Consider the following 17,489-nt stretch of genomic DNA (forward strand, 5'->3'; position numbering starts at 1 on the left):
CTGGATGGATGGCTTTGCCCTTAAGAGCTGGTAATTAACATCTGACGGTGGACTGGAAGGTCTGTTCCAGGATGTTGGATTATGGGAGATGCGTTGGAGCCTTTCTTGATTCCATTTTCCCCTCCCCTGAGTTCTGAAGCCTTAGATCTGTCACAAGCACCTTTAGAGGATTGCTTTTGGGAAAAAAAAAGTTTGCATCAATGAATTTAGTTTTGTGGCGGGTAGGGGGTGGCACATTTATGCCTGCCAGATTCAAATGTCAGAAGCTGAGGTCCCTTTCCTCCTTCTCTGTCAGGAGCTTCCCAATACTGCTTTCCAAGCAGTATTGATGCCTTTCAACTATATCTTTCTTAGAAAAGTAAGAAGTTAAATATCATTCACTTGTGTCCATTTCCCCAGAGATTACCCTTTCCCATTCCTTTAAACGATTAACCAAATATCTTAAGAAATGCAACCCAGTAAAAGATTTGTGCTTCTGTATGAACAACTTTTCCAAGGGTACATAGCATTTGTGTTTTATAAAGTTTGAGTCCTTTCCTGTGGTCATTTTTCCTGAGTTTCTATATGATTTTTGAGCCCAGAGTGATGCCTGATGACTTGGGGAAGCGAGGCTTTTAATGGGACATAAAATATCATGGATTCCTCTGATTGGAGAAGAAAAATGTTAGCTAAGGATTTTGTCTTTATTTATTCCTAGTCATTGCTCTCTCCTCTGTCCTCGACAGATTTGCCTAAATTGTGAGTTATTATTCCTTTTTAAAGGTCCTATGGGATTGACTGGTCCCTTTCCCAAAGGAAAATGCCCTTTCACACTGGGCGTTTCAATGTTACCACTTCATCCTGGCCCAAATCTAAGGTATGGTGACCCTTAAGAAATAAAGTGTCCCCAGTCACCCAGGTCCTGTGCCCCCCAACCCCCCAAGATTAGGGAAATGTAGCAAGATTGAGATCTCTGCAGAAGAGCTAGTTAAGGCAGCTTTGTTGTAGTGATGGGGCTGAAGGCTAGGTGGCAGAATGGATACATCATTTAAAACACCCCTCCTTAGGATAAGGAAAAGAAGCTGACGCTGGTGGAAGTCTGACAACAGGAATGGGGGGCAGGGGAAGCAACAGCACGGATGGATGGTGTATCTGGGGTGCACTATCCACCGCTCCAGCCTTGGCACTGCCCTTTGCTGTGATAGCATCAATCCACCTGGAGGGGGGAAGATCTTCCAAGTCCCCCCAGCAGCTGTATTAACAATCACTTTCCCTCTGAACCGCGAACGGACCAGGTCAGAACTTGATTACTTGGGGTTCATCAAAGGATGCCCTAAAGCGTCTCTGGTGAATAATTAGAAAACTAGTCTACAGCCAAAGTGCAGAGAAATGTCCTTTTGTTTCACATTTTAAAATGTTAATTATGGTGTATTTCCAGCATTCAAAAAGCAGGAGATAATATGGTAGAGTAGCCTACTCACTCCACACATTGACCACCTTAAGATTTTGCCACCATCTTGTTAGAGGTTATTTATTTATTGTTTTATTTTTAAAGAAATACAATGTTACAGAGAACAGCTCACCCCTGGCTGTGGCCCATGCCCCTTTTCCCTCTGCAGAGATAGCCCTCCTCCTGAAATAGTTCTGTATCCTTTCTGCACAGTGTTTTTCTAGCTTTTATGAAGTTTCTTAGAACGATTTTGAGGGCGAACCCATGGACTACTTTTGAGCTCATTTTGTAGCTGTGCTTGTTGTGGTGGCCATTGAACTAGAGGGTAAACAGATCTCAGGCTGTATTTTGAAGAAGTTGGAGCCAACTGCAGTTCAGAATAATTTATATTTCTATGCAAGCAATATATAAGTTAATAGTTTTAAGAATTTATGTTGGGAATTCCCTGGCGGTTCAGCGGTTAGGACTCTGCGCTTCCACTGCAGGGCCATGGGTTCAATCCCTTGGGAAGCTCAGATCCCACAAGCTGAGTGGGCAGCCCCCCCTCACCAAAAAATGATAATGCATATGGAACCAGAAAGATATGCAGAATAGGGAGGGCTTCATGTTTCTGGTTGGAGGGCTTTTGTCTTCTTGGGTCACGGGACCTGGTATGTCCTGACAACATGTAGGCCCAGGGCTGTGTGTGAGTTTTGGAAAAATGAGATTAACCAGGAAGAGTATGAGAGTTAGAACATAAAGAAGGTTGAGCATGGAAGGATTGATGCTTTCAAGCTGTGGTGCTGGAGAAGACTCTTAAGAGTCCCTTGGACAGCAAGGAGATCAAACCAGTCAATCCTAAAGGAAATCAACCCTGAATATTCATTGGAAGGGCTGATGCTGAAGCTGAAGCTCCAATACTTTGGCCACCTGATGCGAAGAACCAACTCATTGGGAAAGATCCTGATGCTGGGAAAGATGGAGGGCAGGAGGAGAAGAGGACAACAGAGGATGAGATGGTTGGATGGCAACATCGACTCAGTGGACATGAGCTTGAGCAAACTCTGGGAGATGGTGAAGTACAGGGTAGCCTGGTGTACTGTAGTCCATGCGATCTTGAACAGGACTCAGCGACTAAACAACAACAACAACAGGAAAAGTGATCCATTGAGTCAGAAGACACTGTGGATCGACCCACATCTAGGAGGGATACAGATGGACTGATTAGGGAAGATGGAATGACATGGGATAGGAGGAAAGTGAAAGTGTTACCTGCTTGAAGCAGGTTTGATGTAATGCATTTGCGTCATGAAAAGGTCAAATAAAGTAACAGTGTGTGATTGGAATAGGTTTCATCACAGTGCAAGAAGGAGAATTGGTAAGAGCTAGTTTACCACCAGTAGCCCATAGGGCACATTTGTGTGAATTAGGAAAAGATGCCCTTCCCCAAGATGTTAGTACCTTACTTCTTTCTATTTGTTAGAAAAGTGTTATAACATACAGATTTTGTTAGGAAAAATCAACTCTCCTACCCCTTCCAGTAAAGTGTCATAATGAATGTATGTATCTACACTGTCTGCTGTGTGATACGTGCCTCTTAGGTGGGGCTCTTATTGTGCAGTGCTCAGTGTGTACAGCTGTATGTGATGGTCCTATTTGGAAGAGTTGAGCCTGGTTTCCAAACCATCAGGAAGCACTGCTTTTCTACTAGTGTGGGAAGGATGGGTCCAGTGACATGACTTGGCTTGATCCCTTCCTAGGGTTGAGGGATAGGCGAGAACCCCTTCAAGGCAACCGGTTCAGCTGGGCCATGCTTTTCTGTGCCCCCATGGCTTTGCACAACTGTCCCTTCTGACAAGAACGCCTTTCCCTCTCTGTGCTGACTGGTGAAATACTGCTGCTGCTGCTAAGTCGCTTCAGTCGTGGCCGACTCTGTGCGACCCCACAGATGGCAGTCCACCAGGCTCCTCTGTCCCTGGGATTCTCCAGGCAAGAACACTGGAGTGGGTTGCCATTGCCTTCTCCAGTGCATGAAAGTGAAAAGTGAAAGTGAAGTCTCTCAGTCGTGTCCGACTCTCAGCGACCCCATGGACTGCAGCCTACCAGGCTCCTCCGTCCATGGGATTTTCCAGGCAAGAGTACTGGAGTGGGGTGCCATTTGAAATACTAGTCATCATTAAAGATGACTAGTTTTCACCTGAGTCAGGTGAAACCGTATCTACTTTGGAAGGTTTCTCTGACTCCCATGTGTGATTTTCTAAGAGCACCTAGCCGAGTAGTGGTGTTTATCCCATGTGGTCCTCTGTGTCCTCATCAATAAAATGGGGGAATAATATTGCCTACCCCTTAGGGTTGTTGTGATCCTTGAATGAGGCCGTCTATGTGAACCAGGTGGAGCTAGTGGTAAAGAACTTGCCTGCCATTGCACGAGACAAAAGAGACTCTAGTTCGATCCCTGAGTTGGAAAGATCCCCTGGAAGAGGGCACAGAGGCCTACTGCAGTATTCTTGCCTGGAGAATCCCATGGACAGAGGAGCCTGGTGGGCTACAGTCCAAAGGGTTGCAAAGAGTCGGACACGACTGTAGTGACTTAGCATGCATATGAGCCTCATTAGCACTTAACATTACCTACTGTACCCTTATCTTCCCATTAGAGTAAATGTCTTGAAGGACCCAAGGTCTTACTCATCTTGATATTTTATTTCCACTTCTCCTTCTTTCCCTACCTCTTGGCTGTGAGTTCCTAGTACAGTTCCTGGAGCAGAGAGCACTTTATAAATTATTTTTGAATGAAAAACATTTACCACTCCCTAATTATACCAACGTCTTCCTAAATGAGCTTTATCTCTTCATCATTCTGGCTGTTTTAAAATTCATGTTGATGTGTTTCTACTTTGTAACTTTATATACTGATCTGGTCAATCCTTTGTGTTTCAAATGTGAGTAATTTATGAACTCTTTAAAAATTACAATAAATTCCAATATACTCCTATTGTTGGACTTGAAGTATGTTAATTGTAGTGTAACCTGAACATGTACAAACATATTAAGGTATGGGCTTCATGCACTTATCTCACTGTAAAATCCAACAAATATGTAAATAAACTCAATCAAAACTACAAACCCAACAAAACCCAAAATGACAACATTAATTTAGTGTATTGGTTGATGTTTTGCTGGAAATAAATCACTGTTTATGTTGTGAGTATGGTTTAACTGTTCTGGTGCAGAGTTTTTGAGCTTGGCATGCACATGTTCGATGTCCTGTCTGATGATTTAAGTCTCCCACTATTTTTTTTTTTTTTAAGCCATAGTGGAGTCATGGCTTAGATAGTGGTTAAAGTCAGTTTGACATACAAAAACTGAGTATAAACAAAATTACCCAGGAAAACCCCTTAAATCATTTGAAAAACAAAACAATACTGCGAAACCTTTACTTTTATAATAGTCTCAACACAACCAGCCTTTGCTCAGCTCCTATGGGTTGTCTCAGGATCAAATCCATACCTACTCTTTGGCCCATTAGTACATGACAATCACAATGAAGTTAAGTGACTTCTATACCTTTGAAAATGAAAAATGTCTTCTATTGCTGGATACAAGGCTGAGGTAAGGAACTTCCACACAACCAGGTGATGAGCTTTGGAGAAAAACACAAATTAAACAACATGAATAGCCTGTACTATTATGGCTGGTGTGTGTGTGTATTTGAGGGGTATTTGGAGGTTGCACACAGAGGGGTCATGAAGCCAGGGTGGTTGGCTACTTGTTTGTTGGTGAATGAGTGCCACATTCAGCATGCCATCATGACTCACTAGGTCATCCTGCTTATACAGACTTAGAACAGGTAGAGGCGCCAATTTGACTATCAAATAGGAAGTAGGAGCATCTTAACTATAAACCAACAGAAAAGACTAACCATAAACCAACAGAAGAGACAACGTGTGTTTGGAGCAAAGATCCAAAGACTGGAGAGAGAGGTGGGGTTTACTAAATTAGAGAAGACTGAGTGTGGAAGGCAGCGTTCCCTGAGCCCCAAGCTTTGAATACTTCTGCCCTTTTATGTTAAAGCAGCTCAACCTTGGACAAATTACTTAACCTTCCTCTGGTTCAGTTTATTCTGTAAAATGGGTTATGGTCCTTGTCAGTGGCTGTTGTGAGGGTTACATGAGATAATTATGTATCTTGTTTAGCACCACACCTATTGCATTGTGAATTAATTTATTTAATTAATTTATTTTAATTAATTATGAGGGCTGCTGTAACGAAGTACCACAAACTGAGAGGCTTAAACAACAGAAATTTTATGTCTCACAGTTGGAGAGTCCAGAAGTCTGAGATCAAGGTACTGGCAAGGCCACGCTATCTTGGAAAGCTCTAGGGAAGGACCTGTTCCAGGCCTGTCTCTTAGCTTCTGGTAGCTCCTTGGTTTATGGCAGCATAACTCCAATCTTCACACGCTGTTTCCCTGAGTGTGTGTCTGTGTCTGAATTCCCCCTTTTATAAGGACACTGGTCATAGTGGATTAGTGGCCCATCCCACTCCAGTGTGACCGCATCTTAACCAATTATGTCTGCCAAGACCCTATTTCCAAATGAGGGCACATTCTGGGGTGAGGATTTCAACATATGAATTTCGTGGGGACACAATTCCGTCTACAACAAGGAGTTAACACCCCTTTGGTAGTTACTATTATTCACAAGGCCTTCTTCAGTCCCCTTTCCATGGGGTAGTTTTATAGTTGGAATTTTTAGATCTTCTTTATTCTCATTGTCTTTCCCGGCCTGTTTATGTCTAGAAAGTGCCCTGAGACCAGGTGATCGAACAGTTGTGTTCACCATTGTGTTGTTAGGTGCTTAGAACAGTGATGGGCACACTGCAGACACTCTGAAGTTTTGTGGATAAGTGAACAAAGTCTGTTTCTTTCCTCTTTCTTCCTTCCCATTCCCGCTCCCCCCCATTTTGGATTGATTTCTCAGTTAGCCAGACTCTTTCTCTAGTTATCTTTTCTCAACTGCCAAGTATTAAAGGGGAAAGAAATGAAATCAAACAAATTTTAATTTCCTCTGTTGATAGTTATTAAATCCTCCCCGATCACTTACTCTCTGCAGCCAGTTAGAAACTGGCCAGATGGCAATGGGCAGTGGGGGTGTTTGTGCGGGGGGGCTGGAGGGGCCTGTGTTAGAGCCAGCTGGAGCCTACTTGGAGCACTTCCTGGGACTTGATGTTGGCCAGGACTAGGACTTGGGAATGAAGGGCACCCAACTCTATCCTGGGACTCTGGGAAGAAACCCACAAGGTCAATATTGGCTCTACAAGTTGAGAGTCAAAATCTACATCAGGAGCCACAGGCTGGAAATGTGTGTGTTTGTGTGGGTTAGTCACTCAGTCGTGTCCGACTCTTTTTGACCCCACAGATTGTAGCTTGCCAGGCTCCTCTGTCCATGGAATTCTCCAAAGAAGACTCAAAAGCCACATGTGACTCAGGAGCCACAGGCTGGAAAGGTACAGGGGTTTTATTTAGTCTTCAGAAAGATGCATATCCACTTTGTCTGTTGCAATGACTCTGCTCCACAAACCACCAGTTCAGGTCCCAAAGATGTGACCACCTGTGTCATATGGTGCCCTGGTCTGAAAACCAGGAATTCTATATAAATCTTGGACTCCGACAGGAACTGGCATGTCAGTTGTGGTAGTTTGAGGAGACAATGCTCTGTATTTTAGAGACCCAGAGGTTGGTTGTCATGGTCTAAAAACAAGTGACTGAAAACTGAAAACATACTAATAATTTACTGAATTTCACCACCTATGCGTATATATAGCTATCCATCTACTTAGCTGTTTTCTCACAACTGTAGAACAGATGTCACAAATGCTCATAGCCCTTGGCAAGTCACAGGATGCAGGCTGGTTGGGGGCTGAGGAGAAACTTAGGTTCAAGAGGTCCTGTTACAATTCACTTTAAGACTATCATTACCCTTTGAGATTATGAAAGCAGCATTGCCCCACCCTACTCTGACTTTTTTTTTTTTTAATTTACTGGGTGGCAGGGTGGTTTGCAGGAGAATGGATACATATATACATATGGCTGAGACCCTCAGCTGTCCACCTGAAACTTCCCAACATTGTTAATCAGCTCTACCCCAACGCAAAATGTTTTTGTGTTAAAAGAAGATTTAATTGGATATTTAATTTTATTACAAAACGCATTTTATTTTTATCATGGAGATTGTCAAGTATACATAAAAGTGGAGAGAATAGTATAATAAATCCCCATGAGTCCATTCTTCAGCTGGAAGCAACCATTATTCCATAGCTCCACCACCCCACTTAGTTGCTTAGTTGTGTCCAACTCTTTGCAACCCTATAGTATGTGGCCTATATTGGAGTGGGTTGCTGTTTCCTTCTCTAGGGGATCTTCATGATCCAGGGATTGAACCTGCATCTCTTGCATTGTAGGTGGATTCTTTACCGCTGAGCCACTGGGGGAAGCCCATTCCATGGCTGTCCTGACCGTATACACAGCTCTCTTCACTTCTTCCATTCCCTTTGACTGAACTTTTAAAACAAAATGAAAACATAATGCTTCAGCTTCAGGTACATGGTTATATTTATGGAGCTTCTTTCCTCTTGCATGCTGAAAATTCACCCAAACATTTCTACATAATATATAGGGAGATGCTTTCCTTCTATATTATGGAGGAGGAAATCGGTGACCGATAAAAGAATAGTTGAGGAAAATGGGTTAGTGGAGGATAAGTGACTTTGAGGTTTCAGTTTGGACATCTGAGAGGATGGAGTGGGAGGCAGATGATCCAGACAGAGGAATCACTGATAAAAGATGGAGAGAAGGTGGTAAACAGGGTACATCTGCTGAAGTTGCCCTGAACTCAGAGAAGACAGCAGGGATGGTGGGAAAGATCTAAGGACTGTCCACAGAATCGTGGCAGTATGAACATGAATGCCCAGAGGGAGAGCACTATGCAGAGAAGAGCACCTCGTTCTGAGCTTAGGAGGAGAATTCAAGTTATTGCCTGGAACCTGGTTATTATTCAGTTTCCCAGGAAGGCAGAGAGGTGGTACTGGGAGGAAGGAGTGATGGAAGACACCTGTTTGATTTGAACTTGGTGAAAGATGTCAAGAACTGGTCACGATGTCAAGGTAGGAAGAGATTGGGACATGTGGAGAGAAATGAACCTTTGAAACAGCTGGGATGCACTGGGCAAGAGAGAGGAGTCCCAGGAAACTCAGAGGCGGAAGTGACTCCCTGACTCCACAGATGGCAAACCTCTGTACCCACACCAAAAATTATCTGTTCCAGGAGAGAGAGAAGGAGAAGAAAGGGAGGAGGAGAAGAATAACCTCTGCTGGTTTGAGTTTCTAACTTCAAGGAACATTTAGAGCCTCTTTTAATAGTTCACCTCATTAGGGTATATCTATAATCTCAGATATGCAGATGACACTACCCTTGTGACAGAAAGTGAAGAGGAACTGAAGAACCTCTTGATGAAAGTGAAAGAGGAGAGTGAAAAAGCTGGCTTAAAACTCAACATTCAGAAAACTAAGATCATGGCATCTGGTCCCATCACTTCATGGCAAGTAGATGGGGAAAAAAATGGAAACAATGACAACAATGATAGATTTTATTTTCTTGAGCTTCAAAATCACTGCAGATGGTGACTGCAGCCATGAAATTAAAAGACACTTACTCCTTGGAAGAAAAGCTATGACCAACCTAGACAGCATATTAAAAAGCAGAGACATTACTTTGCTGACAAAGGTCTTCTAGTCAAAGCTATGGTTTTTCCGGTAGTCATGTATGGATGTGAGAGTTGGACCATAAAGAAGGCTGGGTGCTGAAGAATTGATGCTTTTGAACTGTGGTGTTGGAGAAGACTCTTGAGAATCCCTTGGACTGCAAGGAGATTAAATCAGTCAATCTTAAAGGAAATCAACCCCGAATATTCATTCTGCTGAAGCAGAATGTATCCAATACCTGATGTGAAGAGCTGACTCATTGGAAAAGACCCTGATCCTGGGAAAGACTGAAGGCAGGAGGAGAAGGGGACAACAGAGGATGAGATGATTGGATGGCACCACCGACTTGATGGACATGAGTTTGAACAAACTCCAGGAGTTAGTGATGGACAGGGAGGCCTGGTGAGCTGCAGCCCATGGGGTTGCAGAGAGTTGGACACAACTGAGCGACTGAACTGAACTGATTAGGGCAGCCCCACCCAGGATAATCTACCTTTTGATTCACTCAAAGTCAACTGCAAATTAATTGAATCTGCAAAGTCCCTTCACCTTTGCCATATAAGGCAACATAATCACAGGAGTTGATATTCTATTGCCATATTCTAGTGGTTAGAAGCAAGTTACATGTCCCACCAACACTCAAGGGGAGGGGATTACAGAAGAGTATATGGGTTATTAGAGGTCATTTTAGAATACTGCCTACCCCAGTGTTTGACAGGTCAATGCCATTTTTGTCCTCAGATTCCCCACCAGTACAATAATAGGACTTTGAGTCCTTGGGACACTACTAAATCTCTTGCATAGATCTAACTGTCAAGAGAGAAGACTTAAGAGAGGAAGAAATATTAAGTTATTTTCAAGTTTCTCAAGTTCTGTAGTGTTTCAAAAAAGTCAGAGGAAGATGCCAGCAAATGAACTCAAGTTAGCAGATGTTGAATGAGAGCATTTTACCCCAGGCACTGTCTTTCACTTTGTGTTACCAGAGACACAAAGATGAGTGTGTTTGATTGCATAGACCTTTACAATTTTCTATAAGAAATTGGACACATATAGTTAGTACACAGTAGTCTAAAGGAAATACCTTACTAGATGTAGGCAGCCTGGGGGCCATAAGACCTACACTTGGGAGTATCCTGATAATACACACACTTTAGTTGATGTCCTATGGCTTCTGGTCACTTGCATGCATGCATGCTAAGTCACTTCAGTCGTATCTGACTCTTTGCGACCCTGTGGAGCTTGCCCATCAGGCTCCTCTGTCCATGGCATTCTCCAGGCAAGAATACTGGAATGTGTTGCCATGCCCTCCTCTAGGGGATCTTCCTGACCCGGGGATTGAGCCTGCATTTCTTACATCTCCTGCCTTGGGAGCCAGGTTCTTTACCACTAGTGCCACCTGGGAAGCCGTCTGGTCACTTAAGTACCTCCTTTTGTTTCTGATTGCCATGGAGATCATAACCAACTCCAGGGATGAACATACAAACTCTATTATTGCCAGGCTGTTCTTTGGCATTGGCTGACATCTGGTCAACCCCACAACACTAAAGCCGCAAAGGCTTGCAGTGCAAAAGAGAATGACAACAAAGCCCTGGTGAAAAATCAGGTTTTCCAATTCTAACTTCCAGGGATCATTCAAAGTATCAGGGATATGAGAAGATGGGAAGACATTCAAGAAAACTGATGAAAAGTGTTTGGTCTGGGAGGCTGGTCCAGCCCACTCCATCTCACCCCCAAGTCTTTGAAGTGTGTTACCTGGACAGGGAGCTAAGCCATACTTGGCAGCAGGGGCAGGGAATCTGTGTGGTCTGGCAAAGAGCAGGGCAGGGGGCAGAGGGATGGATTTGGATCTGCGACTGACTCACACCACCTCTCATGCCAGGCATTTCACCATTCAGTCCAGCTGGAAAATGAGGAGAAAAACCCAAGTCAGGATCGCACTGAGAAATCCAGATGCTTTTCACAAGAATAAACAAGGCAGCTTTCCCTTCTCTCTGGTCTCTGTTTCTCTGTGTGTATTTATGTCTATTTCTGGGTCTTTAGGGGTATGTGCGTGTGTGTTTTATCTGTGTTCATTTCTCTCTGTTCCTGTCCTCTTACTTTCTCTGTGGACTAGCTTCAGGATTTGTTTTTGGTCTCCACTTCTGTCACTGTCTTTAGGTTATAACTGGGCTGAGCCCTTGGTGCCCCCCATGGACAGAGGAGTCTGATGGGCTACAGTCCATGGGGTTGCAAAGACTCGGACACGACTGAGTGACTAATACTTTTTTCATGGTGCCCCTTACCCCTCATGCCTCTCTTTAGCTTCCCTTCTAATTCAAGTGAGGTCTGAATTTCTGTCACATCTTCTGACTGGTGTGTCTCAGCAAACCTCTGCCCCTCATCTTGACAATGGAAATGTTGGGGGTGGGGGAAGTAGAGAAAGCTCTTTCTCCTGGCAAAGGCCTTGCAGAGTCCTGGCTCTGTTGCTGGAGCAATGGCAGGGTTTTTTTTTTTTTATTGGCACTTTTGGTATAGGAACAAAGGAAAACAAAAACAAACAAACAAAAAAGATCACTCGTTTAAAGTGAGCACTTTTCTATGGCCTTGGATTTCATTTTCTCTGCCCCTCCCACCCCTATCCAGGGTCCTCAATGGTCCAAACTTCCTCCATTTTTCTACCATTTCATCCTTCCTATTTCCTCAGGGAAAGCAAATCCATTTTCCCTCTATCTAGCCTTCCTCCCTTCTCTTTCATCTTTATTTAGGGTGCTTTAGGGAGTAGATTGTCTTTTTCTGTGTGTAGTTGATTTCACTTCATTTGCAGAGAGAGAACCTTGTTTGGTGGCTGTGGCCAGGATGTCTGAAAACATAATGGTTAGGAGTCATATAGACCTTAGTTGAAACATTTAACTGAGTGATCCTGGTGAGTTACCTTTCTGAGTTTTAGTTTTCCTTACTTATAAAATGGAAATAAGCCTACTGTACAGGGAGGGAATACTAAACAGGAAAATATATGTAAAATTCTTATCATTCAGTCCACTAAATGAATGGGCTTCAACTTGCATACTTGTTATGGGTAGTGGACACAAAGTAGTGCCACAATTTTAAAAGATGCCTTCTCTTCTCATTGTCCTCCTTACTCTCTTCTTATTGGGCTTAATGATGATTGCCCTGCCCCTACTCATGCTTAACAAAGCTCAGTGCCCTAATCCTCTCTGCCAATCACAGTGATCGACTCTGGGTAGGATACCTGACCCCATCACCAATGGGTGAGGCTGGGCTGATTAGATTTTCCCATACATAAATGTGAATAAAAGACACTGAAGCAAGGACCAGTTGGTGGTAGTAAGTGGAGCTAAGAAGTCTCGTAGGAGATTGGAGTAATGGGATGACAAGATGAACACGTACTCAGCAGCAAAAGGCCCTGACTCACAAAGGCTCTTGGCTTTCTTGTTCCACAGTCCCATGATTTTCCTCACCATTCCATGACATTTCTGTTACCCTGTCAACAACCATGACTAACTGGAGAAAGTTTCTGCTCTTGGCAACCAAAGAGCTTTTACTAAAACATCTTGGATTTTCTGATTTGCAGTAGCACTGGGCTCTCACGGAAGTCCTCTCCTTCTCCCACCTTGAAGCATATTGGGATTGTGTGTCATTATGGAATGTCAGCTCTACAAGAAGTTGTGCAGTAAGAGTTCATCATCCTGTCAGTTTTCATGCATAAGGATCTTTTACTCTTAGGAAACTCCTGATGTGCTAAACCTGGCCCTCTTGCTAAAGTTTAGATCTCTCCTTTCATAATTCTTTTTATTCCCCCTGGGATCCTTGAAGTGCTCTCTTTGTTTCCTCCAAATTGTTTGGGTTCCAGGAGACTGGAGATCTTTTTTCTGCATCCAAAAGGGTCGGAGTTCTCAACAGAGAGAGCCTGGAGATACAAAACTCATTTTGAAAGCCTTAAACCATATCTTTCTCTTGAAAGATGTCTCTTGTCTCAGATCTTGAGGCTAGGCCTCTGAGAATTCACCATATATTCACAGTCAGCCTTTCTTTGATTCTCCTGACAGTACCTGACTGTTTAAGTAAACCTATTCTACCAACCTGGACATAGACGCTCAGAGGAAGATGGTTTGCAGTACGGGTCTCTAAGGCATGTCAGCTTTGGAAACCTGGGTAGTATGCCTCCTTCCCCACTATCCCAGGCCCATTGCCAAACTTCCAGCTACAACCCTGAGCTTTGGATGCTGAGCTTGTTTTAGGAGGAGTCAAAAACATGAGGGATTCTGTTGATCTGTACCCAACAAGGGAAATGTCCCTGACAGAGATGTTTCAAGGAATCCTACCAGGATCTTTGGAGATCTTTGCTTTTATCCACTAGGAGAGAGCCCACCAACTTGGAGGATGCACAGCTCTCTAGGTGATGAGCAGGGAAGAGACTTAGAGATGCCCTGAGGCCCTGTCTCCATGGTAATGGTAGTCTCTTGGAGCACAGGGTTGAGGGGCACTCATAACAGGCACAAAACATACCTCTCATCCTTCAACACTAGATCTAAGATAACACCACTGCTGTCATGGACGGATATTACCTTAGAAACCAGCTAAACCACTTCTTTGATTGTCTCTAGTACCTGGGAATTAAACTTTTCATATGAGCTATATTTGCAGCCTTTTCTTAGTCCAAACTTAGAACAAGTGCACTAATAATCTTTTGGGATACCACAGATCTTTGGCACTTGGTGAGTTTGCACACTGCAACAGCTCAAACTTTGAGCCACTGACTGCCTTCCTAAGTGAGATCAGGAGTAAGACAAATGGGTGAAGGGCCTGAAAATAGCCTTTTTCTCCCTGTATCCTCAGCCCTGGTAATTTTCAGCTGAAAATCGAGAAAATTCACAATGGATCAAGGTTCATGTTCAAGGTAGAGTGTCTATGTGGGGCTAGGTGAGAGTACTTTTGTGGGGGACCTAGAGGTAGATCCCTTAGGGTTAGAGGTGCCAGATAGGGTTTAGAATGGCCAGTTCAATTGGAATTTCAAATAAACAATGAATAAATTTAATGTAAGTATATTCCATGCTCTTCTAGGGCTTCAAAATCAGTGCAGTGACTGGAGCCATGAAATTAAAAGATGATTGCTCCTTGGAAGAAAAGCTAAACAAACCTAGACAGCGTATTAAAAAGCAGAGACACCACTTTGCCAACAAAGGTCCGTATAGTCAAAGCTATGGTTTTTCCAGTAGTCATGTAGAGATGTGAGAGTTAGACCATAAAAAAGGCTGAGTACCAAAGAATTGATGATTTCAAATTGTAGTGCTTTAGAAGACTCTTGAGACTCCTTTGTACAGCAAGGAGATTAAGCCAGTCAATCCTAAAGGAGATCAACCCTGAATATTCATTGGAAGTACTGATGATGAAGCTGAAGCTCTAATACTTTGGCCACCTGATGTGAAGAGCCAATTCATTGGAAAAGGCCCTGATACTGGGAAAGATTAAGGGCAGGAAAAGAAGGGGGCAACAGAGGATAAGATGGTTGGATGGCATCACTGACTCAATGGACATGAGTTTGAGCAAACTCAGGGAGATAGTGATGGACAGGGAAGCCTGGCATGGTGCAGTTCACGGGATTGCAAATAGTCGGACACGACTTAATGACTGAACAACAACAATGCAATATTTGAGACATATTTAAATTGTATCCATTGTTTATCTGACTATGCCAAAGGCTTTGACTGTGTGGATCACAATAAACTGTGGGAAATTCTGAAAAAGATGGGAATACCAGACAACCTGACCCGCCTCTTGAGAAACCTGTATGCAGGTCAGGAAGCAATAGTTAGAACTGGACATGGAACAACAGACTGGTTCCAAATAGGAAAAGGAGTACGTCAAGGCTGTATATTGTCACCCTGCTTATTTAACTTCTATGCAGAGTACATCATGAGAAATGCTGGGCTGGAGGAAGCACAAGCTGGAATCAAGTTTGCTGGGAGAAATATCAATAACCTCAGATATGCAGATGACATCATCCTTATGGCAGAAAGTGAAGAAGAACTAAAGAGCCTCTTGATGAAAGTGAAAGAGGAGAGTGAAAAAGTTGGCTTAAAGCTCAACATTCAGAAAACTAAGATCATGGCATCCAGTCCCATCACTTCGTGGCAAATAGATGGGGAAACAGTGGAAACAGTGGCTGACTATTTTTCTGGGCTCCAAAACCACTGCAGATGGTGATTGCAGCCATGAAATTAAAAGACGCTTACTCCTTGGAAGAATAGTTATGACCAACCTAGACAGCATATTAAAAAGCAGAGACATTATTTTGTCAACAAAGGTCCGTCTAGTCAAGGCTGTGGTTTTTCCAGTGGTCATATATGGATGTGAGAGTTGGACTATAAAGAAAGCTGAGCACCGAAGAATTGATGCTTTTGAACTGTGGTGTTGCAGAAGACTCTTGAGAGTCCCTTGGACTGCGAGGAGATCCAACCAGTCCATCCTAAAGGAGATCAGTCCTGGGTGTTCATTGGTAGGACTGATGTTGAAGCTGAAACTCCAATACTTGGACCACCTGATGTGAAGAGCTGACTCATTTGAAAAGACCCTGATGCTGGGAAAGATTGAGGGCAGGAGGAGAAGGGGACGACAGAGGATGAGATGGTTGGATAGCATCACCAACTGAATGGACATGGGTTTGGGTGGACTCCGGGAGTTGGTGATGGACAGGGAGGCCTGGCGTGTTGCAGTTCATGGGGTCGCAAAGAGTCAGACAGGACTGAGCGACTGAACTGAACTGAACTGTTTATCTGAAATTCAAATTTGACTGCTGTATTTTTGTATTTATATATTTTTGTATTTTTCTGACAACTCTGCCTGGGGTGTGCACAGTCCCTGGTGACTCCAAGTTTGTGTGAAGGTGAAATATGCATAGATTTGCATGTGGGAGACACGGGTACCAAAGAGTTTCTGTGTAAAAGTGTGTCTGTATCTTAAGAGGAAACAATATCTTGGTCTGAAATAATTTTTTGTGTGTACTTTGAATGATTCCAAGATTTATTAATTTTTCTTTCCAAACATTTCCCAAGAACTTGGAGATCCTTGGGGAGTTCCAAAGGCCCTCCTAAAATTTGAGTGTTTGATCTTTCTAAATTCAATAGTCCCATTAGGCCGTTTGGAAGAATGAGCTAGCTAAAATTCTAAGAGTAGCATGTAGATCTTTCCCACTTCTTTTTTTTTTTTTTAAATCGTTCTTGAGGATTGTTCTCATCACCCTCCTCCTTCTCTTTGATGAACCACTGAGGAGATAAAATATGAAGACAGAAGCTATAGGAGCTTAGGCGTGGTGGAGGAAAAAGAAATTGACTCTTAGAGGTTCCTGCGCAAGAGAGGGGCTTGCAGCAGGGCTTTGTGGGCGCGGTGAGAACAGGCTCTGGGCTGGGACTCAGGGAAATCTGGCAGCGGATGAATCAGTCCCAGGCAGGTCTAGGAATGGAGGACTCCACACAGCTGGCTCCGGGCGGTGCAAAGGGAGTGGCAAGTGAGGGCTTTTAGCCTCAGGCTAAATCCTGGAGGAGCATGGGAGGGACAGGCAGCTTTACAGGTTGCAACAGAAATCCAAAGCATTGCCTCGAGCTCTTTGGTTGCCCTGGAATGGAGGTGTAAGCTCAACTGCCAGTCTGGCGTGTCTGGATCTTTCTGTTCAAGGCAGATTTGTTACTGCATGATGCTAGCTGTCAGAGAGTTGACCAGGATTAAGCAGTGTTAAGTGCAGGGCAAGGGTGGGAGGCGGGCTGGTCCTAGATTTTCAGCTCAGGCAAGCTTACCCTGCTTGTGTGGGTAGGACACACACTCTTGAACCAAGTGTTCCTGTGACATTCAGGTGAGCATCTCTCCTTCTTGGTTATCTTCTCTGGGGATACATTGGCCCCAGCTCTGATACCTGGGAGCACATGCCCTGTCTCAGTGAGCGGCCGGCCACCTGCCATTAGGATGTTCAACCTCACTGGTGTCTCTTTTCCAAACCCAGGCAATATGCCTGGCTTCAGATCCTGTAAAATTTGGATTTGATCAAGTTGGAGGCTCAACTTGTTTGTGCAAGTGGGAAATCAGGGTTCCTGCTGGCTTCCCTGTTCCCTGGAAAATGCATGCACCAGCCCGTTCTCTCCAGATGCTGTCAAAGCATTTCCCTTCTCTGCCGCATTATGACTCCCATTTAGCTGAGGGCCACAGACAAATTGATCTCTCTCCTTGGCCTCAGTTTCCTCATCTTTAAAGTGGCTGGCACTTTATCCATCCCTCAGCCTTGAACTGAGATATCCTTGAAGCTTATGATGCTATAGATTAGATATGATATAAC

The sequence above is a fragment of the Giraffa tippelskirchi genome, chromosome 3 (genome assembly GCF_054371585.1).
Source record: "Giraffa tippelskirchi isolate mGirTip1 chromosome 3, T2T-mGirTip1v1.2.pri, whole genome shotgun sequence".
NCBI classification, from domain to species: domain Eukaryota; kingdom Metazoa; phylum Chordata; class Mammalia; order Artiodactyla; family Giraffidae; genus Giraffa; species Giraffa tippelskirchi.